Source organism: Ischnura elegans, chromosome 3 (assembly GCF_921293095.1).
Source record: "Ischnura elegans chromosome 3, ioIscEleg1.1, whole genome shotgun sequence".
Taxonomy (NCBI): Eukaryota; Metazoa; Arthropoda; class Insecta; order Odonata; family Coenagrionidae; genus Ischnura; species Ischnura elegans.
The window spans coordinates 14,629,024-14,641,592 of NC_060248.1; the positions used below are offsets into that span (position 1 = coordinate 14,629,024).

The window sequence follows — 12,569 nt, forward strand, 5'->3', positions numbered from 1 at the left end:
ACTTCTTGTGAACGGACGTATTCCTACGCGTGTAACTCCGCCGAATAATGAGTTAAACTTGCCTTTTAAGGAAACATACAATAGATTCTCCTGCATGAGAAAAGCAAACTGTAGCTACCTCTGTTGAAGTTATTTCGGGTTTCCCACCGGATGAGGTTCTCCATCTCTGCCGACGTTTCGATGGTCGTATCGTCCATCGTCATCAGGGCTTTATCAAGCCTATTTTTCAAGGATTCCTACTTTATCAAGCCCTGATGACGATGGACGACACGACCATCGAAACGTCGGCAGAGATGGAGAACCTCATCCGGTGGGAAACCCGAAATAACTTCAACATCATCATACGCCGGGAAAACCTCAGATCTTTCTTGTAGCTACCTCTCATTTCGAAGCCAGCTTTCAAAAGGCTTTAAGAAGATAAAATGTAACTGTACTGAGTTACTTTTATAAATTGTAACTTAGCCCAATTTCTAATTTTGGATTCTCTATCCATCTCTGTTTACGATAATCGATGCCTACTTCGTTCAACGTTGGACTGGTTCAACTTAGGTAACGGAGCGAATCCAAGATTGAGCACATCCTCAATAGATTTTACTGACTTTTCACCGATATATTTGTACCATTTCTCACCAATTTTTCCATGTCAGAAAATGAGGTGGAAGCCCCCGAAGCAGTTATGATTCTGATACCGGTTAGAGATGGGGAAATCTCAACAAAAATAAATGCAATTTTCCAAGCGTAAATGAGATACGGCAAAGAGTGCAGCTGGCTCTGTTAACATCGTCCGTGACTTGCGCAATATATATTTCACAGTAAAAGAATAGCCATACTTGAAACGCACTTTCTCGAATGTCCCTTGTCGCGGGCGTTTTTTCCTTTACTAATAAATGCAAACGATGTGCTCTCCACAATTGTACTTACCCCCTTGCCTCGCCTATAGTGTTCATGTATTCGGAAACATTTTCAGCAATAAAGAAAATATTTCGTCGGGCAAGTGATATCCAATTATACTACTTCTCATCCCTGACGACGTTCTTTACAATTCATATTCCAACTCCACCTCCACGGCCGCGAATGAGTTACACAGGAAAGGTTATAAAGGATGCAAAAGAGAAGAAATACGCCACTATCTGAAGGATAGCGGAAAGGGGAGCGGAATAGAGAGCTGCGTTAAACCAATCTTAGGATTGTTGACTTATGATGATGAGTGTTTTATCAGAAAGGAAGATGATAAACATGGGAACAGATGTTTGGATCCAGGGACGACCAACCCAGCATTTTGCTCGTGACACGCCCAGACTGTTCAAGACCCCCGAAAACTTTGCCAAGTGGTAATTGTAGCGGTCATGCTTCGCATTGCGCTGCGCTGTCGCGTTCAGTTTCCGGATTTTCTCACCGTTGATCAACGGGTCTCACTCTGTAGGGCCTCTCTCGACCGCCTCCCGCTTATCACCGGCTGGCGCGTGATCTCCGCTAGCGTCACAATGGGTCCAGATGGTTTCCGGCGTAGGGCATAAATTCCTTTCCCGCACTAGATTAAGTTCTGAGTATCTCACTGCTCCAAATAGATACTCGGTGCCCGCTGGTGGTGAGCAGGAAGTTCACCAGTGATGCCATGACATTCTGACAGAGCGTTTGTCCTCTGATGACGCATTTTTAAATGTGGCGACGTAGAATAAAATACGCGTACCTGATTCAATTGTTTCATTTCCGCCCTCAACATCTAAAAATCAGTAAGTACGGTACCTAAAGCGCTTTCAGTGACAGCAAACCGGTGCATCTTGCGGAAAACGTGATAATACGTGGAGTGAAAAGGTAATTTTCCGAATAGAACGACATCGGTTTCTTGTGGCCGGGAATGGGGATGATGTGAACGTTTCATCGATACATCCATGCTCGCACGATGAATCAAGGTTAAAGACGTAGATTTCACTTCGCATGCTTGTCGAATGCCTGCGAGGACGCGTTACAATAAGCGAAATAAACGATGTCTTAGGATCTAGAGCACGAAGGCCAATCCATAGGAAAGGGCGACGCGATCCGTTCATTAACCGCAAAGGCGCCTTCGTACTTTGATGTCTATCACTCGAAAGGCATTTGCGGAAATATACATATTAAGGAGCATTTCACTTACAGGCACTACTCAAACATCACCCATTGGAGGAGACTTTTCAATGCTCTAAAAATTCCGTATTCCGAGTTCCTTTACTAATGGACGCGTTCCTTTTTAAACGACGCTAACAAATTTTTATCAGCGTAATTAATTTTAATCATAAACTCGCCTCTTAAATGCTGATGGAAAATGCTTCAAATATTAATTTTCAGTTCGCACGATAATTAAAGGAGAGAAGACCGCGAGTCAGTTTTGAAATTATAAATTTAAGTCGGAAACACGAATTTTTCAATTATTCTAACAAGTAACATGATATAATATATAAAAATAATGAACGCTTGCACGGGTTGTCCTCTTTCACAATAACAGATATAAATTGATTAAATAATTTAAAATGAAATTAGTAAAATACCTGAAGATTTGATAGGTTTTGATAGAAATAACTTCATAAGAGCACAGAGAAAAACTTTCACCTAACAGATAATGTCATGCTGTAATTCTGTCTTACAAACATAAAAAATATCAGGCATGTTTCGGTCATGTAATAGACTTAGAATGTGGTCCTGGTTTGCTTTGACACTGATTTTTAACGGATAAATAATCTACTTTTCTTTTTAAAAGACTGAATTGTACAGAACAACATATCCAGCTTCGTACAGGGCTTGTTATATAGTTGCAGGGATACCAGTATCGACTTATAGTTAGAATGATTTGTTTTACAATTTTTTACGCGGAAAAAAGTGCTCATTTATAATAGCAAGTATTTTTTCGACAAAATGTAATTGTTCCTAACGAAGCGGGCAGTTTATTTTTCCGTTTGGAGGTTTATTATGGCACAGGAAGAAAAGATCAGTAACATTCGCCCACGAAAAGTTATCAATGTTGATTATTGAGCGTTTCTCTATGCATAAAATTGTTCTGTCTTTACGATTTTTAGGTATTTATCCTGCACATTTTCGAAAAGTGTTGGTAAAGGCTCCAAACAAAAGATTTGTATTCTAAGATTGGGCGGACAAAGGCACAATATCATACTTGCAGCAATTATATGTTTCTTGAGTTTGCCATGGACCAATAAATAATGCAAATCATCTTCAATTCTTTCCATGTGATATATTCTATAAGTTTATAAATTATTTTGTGATCATATATCACTCCTAAGTCACAAATAGTCAATACTCTTGAAATTGGGATCTGAGTGATTTGATAATAATCAAACATGACGAATTGCTTTACACGATATAAAAACATGACGTTGCATTTCTTACACTGAGGTTCAATATATTAATGGTACTGCACTTGATTTTCTAAATGTAGAGGAATTCAAACCTCGTCAATCTTCCAAAGAACTAACAGTATTGAAGATTTTAATATCATTAGCATAAAGCAAGGAAGGCGGGGGTAAGAAAATATTGGTGATGCCATTCATAAAAATTAAGAATAGCAGGGGACACGGGTGAGAACTATGGGAGACAAAAAAGGGAGCATGAAAGGGGTGAGAAGCTGTGCTATTGAATTCAACCTTCTGAAAATAAATTGCTAGATATCTCTTCAGCAAAAAATGTGTATTTTCAGAACGCCAATTGCTCTTTCCCGGATAGCCCACACTATCAAGTAGGATCCTGGAAGGCTCAGTCGGTAGTGAATCAGTCTTTTAATCTGAGGGTCCAGGGTTCAAGTCCCTGTTTGTTCAACGCTGATTCTGGGCTATACTGTTGGGTCAAGTAATTCACATTTAGAAGATGAAGAATCTAATTTTTATAGCGTTGAGTTCGCATTTTTGAAGCGAGTAGCAATTATGCCAAATTTCACAAAGGTGTTGGTGTGAAAAAAGACAAGGATGATGAAAGGGAGGAAAAAATACATACGTTTAAATTAAAATAATAAATTTCAAATAAAAAAAAATAGTTCAGTTTACTCGCAAAAGTCTGCTCGTTCCAAAATATATTCTTTCGTAACACTTGGACAAACTTGATGCTTTGTTGCCGTTGTTGGCTCGAGTGTCGCGGCGTTGCGTGTGCGAGGTGGAGGCGGGAAAGCAGGAGAGTGAGTCGGTGTGGACTGGAAATGAGCGGATGGACGGAGCGAGATGGACGAGGTGAGCGTGTCAAGGCCGAGCGAAAGCTGGAGGGTGCCGCCGCCACCGCGGGGGCATTGGCCCGGAGGAATTCAGGCCAGTCTGCATGCAAGTGCAGGAAGGACGCCGCCCTCCGGTTACCTCATCTCCAAAAGGAAAAGGCCACGCGGAAGCCACGCATTCGAGTCTATCGATTGCGTCAAGCAATCCAGATTTCATCCATCACTTATGGAGCGAGGACGCGTCAGAGAGTCCACCAGATACGACGATCCTCAGTAGGAATCCTTCACTACCCGAAAACCCTCTGTAACTCATATTCCAGCAAAAGTGAAAAATATCACTACAAGCTGACTCACTGGTGAATGTTCAGTATAAAATTTACCGAAAGCAACATTCATTCAGGTTAAAAGAACCGACTCCGTAGCGCAACGGTAGCGCGTCTGACTCCAGATCAGAAGGTTGCGTCTTCTAATCACGTCGGGGTCAAAGGAATTTTTTGCCGGCCTCGGTGGCGGTGAGGTAAAGTCCTCGCCTGCCAAACCGTAGGTCGTGGGTTCGAATCCCGCCTGGGTAGGTGATCCCTATCCAGGGCATGGATGTTTGTGTTGTGCTTTGTTAATATTGGAAACCCTCGTTGTTAAAGGCCGTTATGTGCTGTTTATGGGGGATGTGATAAATAAATAAATAAATAAAATAAAGAAAAAAGTAAATTACGCAACTTTCTGGATGATCGCAAGCAAGAAGTAGTTGTAGCTCTGATGCTGGTAAGTAACACAAGGAAGTGTAATCGGCCCTCCTTTTTTCACAAAATATAACCTCTGCAGCCGAATTAGCAGCAAATCATGTTCATCTGCTGACGACGCTGTCATGCAATACGAAATTAGTGGACACTGATTTTGACATTCTCTCATTGGACCTACACAGCGTTCACGCCTGGAGGCGTAAGTGGGGACAAGAACTGAACTCACCAATCTCACGAAAGAAGAGAAGTAAATTTTTTACGTAGGACGTCTAGCTATGCGCAAGCATGTGCCGTGGGTCGAATAAACATAAAGATGTCGGATAAAGTAAAAGATAATAACTTCAAACCTATCGTGTTGAACACATAAGCAATATTTGTTGCACATCTCCGAAGACGCTAGCATTCGTCAGGTGTGCTGTGGGAACTCTACATACATGGACATGCGATTTAGCATATGATTGTTTCTACTTCAAACACATTACTCTCATTATGCCAACAGCTTTCCTTAAAAATCCTCGCTATTATTACTTACAATTTTACTTCAAATATTCAAAATTCTTTGTGATACTACGAGTAGCCTACGACATGTAAAACCTCTGTGAAACGAAAAAAAAAATTCCCTTTTCTGCTCTCTATTACCGGCCAATTTCTTTCCTTTTTTCCGTTTCAAAATAATTGAGCGTATTTATTTCCAATATGTCAGTGATTTCCTCATAGAGAAAATTATTTAAAACCTTACTCTCGGGTCGACAAGGATACACGTACAAATTCTTACTGAAGGTAACTAGCAATATCCGCTAGACAGAGGATAGCACAATGATAGCCATGTAAATATTGTTTGGTTTTACCGAGACATTTGGCAAACTATGCGCTCATGCTGAAAAAATTGCAAGACCTCAATGTCTCGAGCTCTGTATATAATTGGTTTCGGTCAAGGACGACGCCAAGCGGTTAAGGACGGAAATAATTCACAGAAGGCGGCATGGACCTCAGGTGGATCACAAGGGTCTGCTCTTGGCCTACTTTTATTAGCCTTATGCATACTTTATTCGCCGAGTCATTAACAACTGGAAATACTTGTTATACGCTGACGACCTGCAAATATACAGTCAATGTCCTTCCAACGAAATTGAAGAGATGGTTCATAAAGTAAAAGCTGGCGTCAAAGTTATCACGTCATCTACCACTCACATCTCACTAGTAGAGTAAAATCCTACGGCAACTGAAGCTATTTTTATCATTAGGTTTGATGTGAGAAAGATATCTTCAGTACCCGAAGATACAACGATGTGACGAACCCGAGCCATATAAATTAAAAATGGAAACATGGAAGGTAAATAGGGGGCCTTAAGAAGTTTAATCTGTTTATTTTACGGAATTTATTTCGCGTATTTATTTATTTGCTGCAACGACGATTCGATGAAAGATGACGGGTGATCTATATCCTTTTATATGATACTAGCTGACCGGGCGAACTTCGTACCCCCTAACAATCAATGAACTTACAGTTTAGTTACACCATTTATAAATCAAGAGCGGCTGTATCGTTTTTAATCATTTTAAATTTATTATAATAAAATAAGGATACAAATTCAATAAAAACACGTAAATGAGTATCGAAATTGCTTGTCAGAAAGACATTTTCTTTATTGAATCTGGTGGATCGGAGCACGTTTACGCGGATTTTTTTCAATGAATTTTCTTACGTTTTAGCTTAAAGAAATTTTGGTCATTGTGGTTTTATAAACCAGTTAATGAAATAAAAATTATGCGGATCCAGTTTTTGGCTATTTGCGTTATTTACCGTAAAAAAATGTTTTTAGGTCCGAGTCTGTTGCGTAAACTTGGCCCGTTCACGGGGAAGTTTAACACAACGCCAGACCGACGCTTGACTGATGCTCAAAATCGTGTAAGAAAAGCCCCTATGAAGCAGCATTCGTATCAAATGACTTAAGGCGCGCCAGTTATAGTATCTGTTTGGAAAAAATGCACTGCGTAAACGTGCTGCATGCGTAAACGCACCACGGTGTGCCCTACACATTCGGGTTTAATGTCTTGCGTCAAGCACCTTCTGATAAACAACAGTTTTTGTTTTGTTATCAGGCGCAAGATAAAGCGGATAAAGATAAATAAATATAGCGAAGCGAAGCAGTGACGCAGCGAGGGGTTTTTTTTGGGGGTTAAAACCCCCCCAAGATCTCAGAGAACTTTTTTATAAAAACTTTTGTTACTAATATTAGGGGGACGGATGAGTAGCAAACAAAACATATTTAACTATTCACACAGCCGCAAAACCCACTATTTTGAACCATTTATCTTATAAAATATCTGGGGGAGGGCCCCCACACCTCTCGCTTACCTTAGCGAGTTTTCTATACCCTACAGACCCGTAGCATTAGCTGCGCCTGAAACCCCCCTATCCTTAATTCCTAGCTGCGCTCTTGAAGCGAAGGAAGAAATACAGCGGATGGTTTACCGACTCGTTAACATACCACGTTTAATTGACCACGAGAAAATCATGGGTTTTCATTAGCACATGAGCACAAACATCACAAAAACTGAAAGACTGACCATGCGATTCGTTAATCGTTATAACGAATGCCACACGAATTGGAAATTGAATACGTTTAAGCTCAAAAGGGAATATAAGTTGGGATATTGGACTCTTCAAAATGAGAACTTCCTCACCTTTGAATTTTCCTATGAGTAAAGACGCGTGAATCACATTCATTATAATTTTTTTTAAATCACCAAACGCGTTCCGTTGGATAGTTATGTTTGGTTTAGGATTCGAAAGATCATGAACACAGAGCCTACATTTAGCTGTAAATCGTGCCTTGGTAAGCCAGATACGTCCAAGGACTTAAAAAATTCAGATAGATAGTTGGTGATTTCGTCTTCGTTTGTTACACAGTTAAAAGATTTGAATTCATGCAGAGTAGCAACTATTTGATCCTGATTTACCTAGTTTGAGTAATTCACATCTTCTTTCTGGGCCGTCAAAATTGTTCGCTCAATCAACCAATTTTTATTTTTGGGGCGATCAATCATATTCTGGAACACTTCGTTGATGCGCTTACTTTCCGATGAAACTAATTTGCAAACATTCCGAGGAAGTGTAATCAAACTGCTCGATTCCTCGACAGGTACACGGACATTACCGTGTGTCAACAATTGCTTGGAGATTTGTTTACATACACGGTAATGAAGAGTGAACTCGAGCTGGGCTTTCAATTAGCTCAAATTAATTTTTTTAAATACAATTTCAATATTTTGAATATATTTAGTAATTACAATGTTATATTGCTACGAAGGTCAGTTATTTCATTGATAAAAACAAAACACTTAATTTGTAGTTTTGATCGACTTATCAATTGTTGTTGCATTACTAACTCCTAAAAACATATAACTAAGAAAGAGATGAATTTTTTGTGAAATTATACTTTTTTAATGTCCTATATGTTATCCGGGTGTAACGTTACGTCGTAAAATCTGGTTGATTTTTCACGTAAGTCCAGACAAGGGAAATACTCCAACCGTCGGTCACATGCTGGATCAGGGTAAGACTCCACAAACAAGAAAAACAGCTCACAAGAAAAAGGTAGCCAAAAATAATTTACGAGTTATTACCGTACGATATCTATTCAAAGTAGAGTATTCAAAAAAATCAGAAGTATTACAGAAAACAATGATAGTAAATTCATGATCCCAAAGGAAACATTACCAGCTAAATACCAGCAGAAAATTGCTCTAAAAATCTCATGCCTCACAAGACATGTGACTCCCAGCAGGTCACGACCAGAAAGAGGGCTTGCCTATGCAAGGCGAGACAGCATTTGAGGGGAGGGCTTCTTCCAGGGAGTGGAGGGGTAGCCAGGCGAATTCAACAACCGCCCACTGATGCGTCACTGCCCCTGCAGAAACGGCCGCTCCACAAAACACCATTCCCTGGTTTTGAGACAACAGCCAGCACCCAGAATTTTCCCCTCAACTTCTGGGTTGGAGACATCAGAGGAATCAGAGGGATCAGTTCATTGGAACACATGGAGGGGAGGGAGATACTGGGGTGAGGTGTTGGAGGGAGAGAGAATTGTGATAGGACAATGGTAAAACTTCTCACTCCAAGTGCAATACTAAGGCCTTAGCACCGATTTCCCCTTGCTTGCCAAGGAGAAGTATTTCTCCGCAGTAGTCCTATATAAGTCTTGCATTGCAGGTAGGCTGGTTCGGGGCTGGTTCGGAGGCTGTTTCGGAGGCTGTTTCAGAGGCTGTTTCCAGAGGCAGGGTTTCCAGAGGCAGGGTTTTCACTTGGCGGGAGAAGTTCTGCGGATAAGTTCGGAGGAAGTTCGAGGAAGTTCGAAGAATTTCTGGGGGGGGGGGGTACCAGAAATTTTTTGGGGGGGGGGGGGGACACTAAAAAATGCCACACGGGGCTGAGACGAATCCAAAGAACCTAATATCATTAAAATCGGAGCAGCCGTTCTCGAGTTATAAGTGTTCTAACTAATACGATTTTTGACTTTCGTTTTATCTATATCTATATATAATAAAATCCCCTAACGACCACTCATTCATTCACTCACCTATACAAATGTTTGGGGTGAACGAGACGAGATACGGCAAAAAGTCTAATGAAGACCCCCTCTAAAATTGTCTGAAACCCCAGGAAAAATTATGAAAACACTAAATTTACAATTATTTATCTGTCTATTCATCTAAAATTGAGTATGGGGATTAGTTCAAAAAATGGCCACCAAATTCCAATGGCGGCGCGGCAGTCATACAAACAAACAATCATAGCAACATATTTGTTTATGCAAACAAGAGGAGCTAAATTTGGAAAGAAGATAAAGGAATTAAAACGAAAAACTGATAAATATAAGGAAGGAAATTAAGAAAGTAATATTTGAAGTGTCTATTTCTTTGCGTATTCTTTCCGCAAGAACAAACATCTGTTTAAATCAAAGCACATTCAAATGAAAAGCGGAGAAATATAAGGTAGGAAGTTAGTTGTTGTTTCTGATATACTACATCAAAAGTGTGGTGGTTATTAAAATCAAAGTTAACAAGTGCACTAAATGCCAATTTAGAAATATGATTCGTGCTGTTGACTATTGTTCGTATCTTGTTGACGATACACGATTGTAGTAGAAAGACTTTCAAACAAGTCTTACATAATATAGGTAGGTAAAAATGATTTTATTTTCATTTTTTGTGATGGTGATAACTTTTTATTTTTGTTTACGTTCTTTTTTCCGTTAATGTCCTTTTTAATGTACAATGTTATCCGTGAGCTGCAGGAGTGAATAGGCAGTGAATAATACAATATGTAAGATACGTGCAAATAAAGGTATTTCTTATTCAATTATTTGTCTTGCGAAAATCACGTTTCCTTGAGTGACTAAGTTATTCAACTGTGAAAATTATCGAAATCTTGACATTCCCAATGTCTTGTACACCAAAGGTTGGGATCCGTTACTCGCCAGATTTATTGCGCATTGCGATATTAAAGCTGAGGAGATATTTGTGTATCCCGATTCATTAAAACATTAAATAGAGGTATTTCTGAAGTGAAATCATTCGCGATCACGATAAATAATATTTCGATAAAATTCGTCATACTAGCCCCAATTCATGCTAAGGCGCATTAGTTCTAGATATTGATATTCTGTCCCTACGTAATTCGCTTACGAAGGGGAACAGCTGTTACATCTTATTCGTATATCAAGAATTTGGTTGAGTTTTGTGGAAAATAATTAATAAACGTGTTTTGCATTGTAATACGTGAAGTCGTTATGTTATGATATTACGTATGCATTGGGTGTTACAGTGGAACGTGGTCTCAACGTTTTTTGTATTTGAATTGAATAAGTTAGAGAAACTCATAAAAATTTATTTTACTTTTTTAGCCCGTCAGAAAAACGTCTCTTTATAAATATTTACATTCATATTGTAGCCTATGTACCATGCGCTCGTTTTACGTGAAAGTGGAAATATCGCTTATACCTAAGCTAGCCAGCTGAAAAGTAAACGATCCTTAAGTAACAAGTAGCAAACAAAAAGTGTAAGACCTCCCACAGTGAGCATAACAGGCCGGAGACCTTTTTCGGGGGGGCCTAGGGGGGCAGAGCCCCCCCAGCGAGCATAGCGAGTATATATATATAGATACATACAACACATTGCTACCTCCGTGCATTGTTTCTGCACCTGTCATAAATCTCAAGATTACTTGATCTTTAATTATCAGGTATAGCAGTTAAGTAGTAGGACGGTAAGTTCTACGTTATTAGTAGTTATCTCACATTCTACTGGCCACAATGCCCAAAACATTCTTCAGTTTGTATTACGAAACAGAAATGCAGTCTACAATGCCTAAACGTTAGGGATCACGTCACAGGTGTTGGTTTGCTGGAACGGGAGTCAATAGTTTCCGTTGCCTAGATCAGTCAACATTTTGTTGATTTGAAGAACTGATCCTCAACTGTGTTGAGAAGGAAATCTTTGATTTCGAAACCGCCCCACTTATCGCGTCCACGATACTCGAAGCATCAATCGAGCCAGAGCATATCCTCCCGGAGTTGAGCCCAAGGAGTGAGTGTGTGTACGTGCGTATGTGTAATTGAGTGGAATCTCAATCAAAACAACCTTACGGAGCCCCTTCAACCCTCACCAAGTTTCCTTCGAATTGAGAGAGTGCTGGTGAAGTGTTTCTGGTTGAGAGGTGCGAATTCTCCTGCTACAGCTAGTGTTACCACGAGACGGGACCACTTTTTGATGAAACGAGACGATACCACTTCCATGAGACACAAGTAAAGTTTACGTTTTTCTTTAAGTATTAAAATCAATTGTAACTTAAGCCTGAATCACACGATCATTTTTTTTCGTCGCTAAAGTAATCACTATCGAGATCACTTTTCCCGTCGCGAAAAGCGATCGCTCTAGTGATTATTTTTCTGAATCACACGGTCACTCCCGCCGTCGCTCATCGCATCATTTCCAATATCACAGCTCGTTGTCATAGGACCCTCATCACGAAATTATATAGCGTGTTTGTTTATTTATGCCGTTCCCACATTTGTCAAACGTTGCGCTGCAATCGCTCCATAGGGGAATGTGTTCCGATTGGCTGATATGGGGTTTTAGTGACGGCTTTAGCGACGGAAAAAGCGACCGGACGAGTGATGAAAAATAGCGATGGGAATCCACATCGCGATCGCCATCGCGAAAAACAATTGCCGCCGACGACCATTTTGCGCAGTGCTCGCGATAGTGATCACTTTCGCGACGAAAAAAAAAATGATCGTGTGATTCAGGCTTTATCGATAAATTATCTACCTGTAAAATAGAATATTTGCCGAAAGATTTCTGAGGTAGAGAAATTTTTGAAGTAAAATCTCTACTGCCGTTTTGGAGAAATATTGCTATTTAGATGCAATGCATTTGGACCTTTTTTTTTAATTTTGCTCATTATCATGAAGTTATAATTCTTTCGCCTCCATCACGGTCACGGCTGCCCGTCTGCTATCGCTGCTTGGTGCAGAGACCTTGCTGCTTGCTTTATAAGCATTCTTTATCTATCTTAATCGTCTACGAAGTGCTTCCTGTTAATGTTGCTAATCGTAGATTCATTCGCCTCCGTA

General features: G+C 40.0%; 1 protein-coding gene and 1 non-coding gene across 2 annotated transcripts in view; one reads left to right on the top strand and one right to left on the bottom strand.

The window, feature by feature from the left end:
• Nucleotides 1-12,569, bottom strand: part of LOC124155472 — a 135,277-nt gene that overhangs the window by 14,718 nt on the left and 107,990 nt on the right. The window lies entirely within an intron of this gene.
• On the top strand, nucleotides 4,602-4,673 carry Trnaw-cca. The gene has a single exon. It is a non-coding gene; the product is annotated as a tRNA-Trp (tRNA).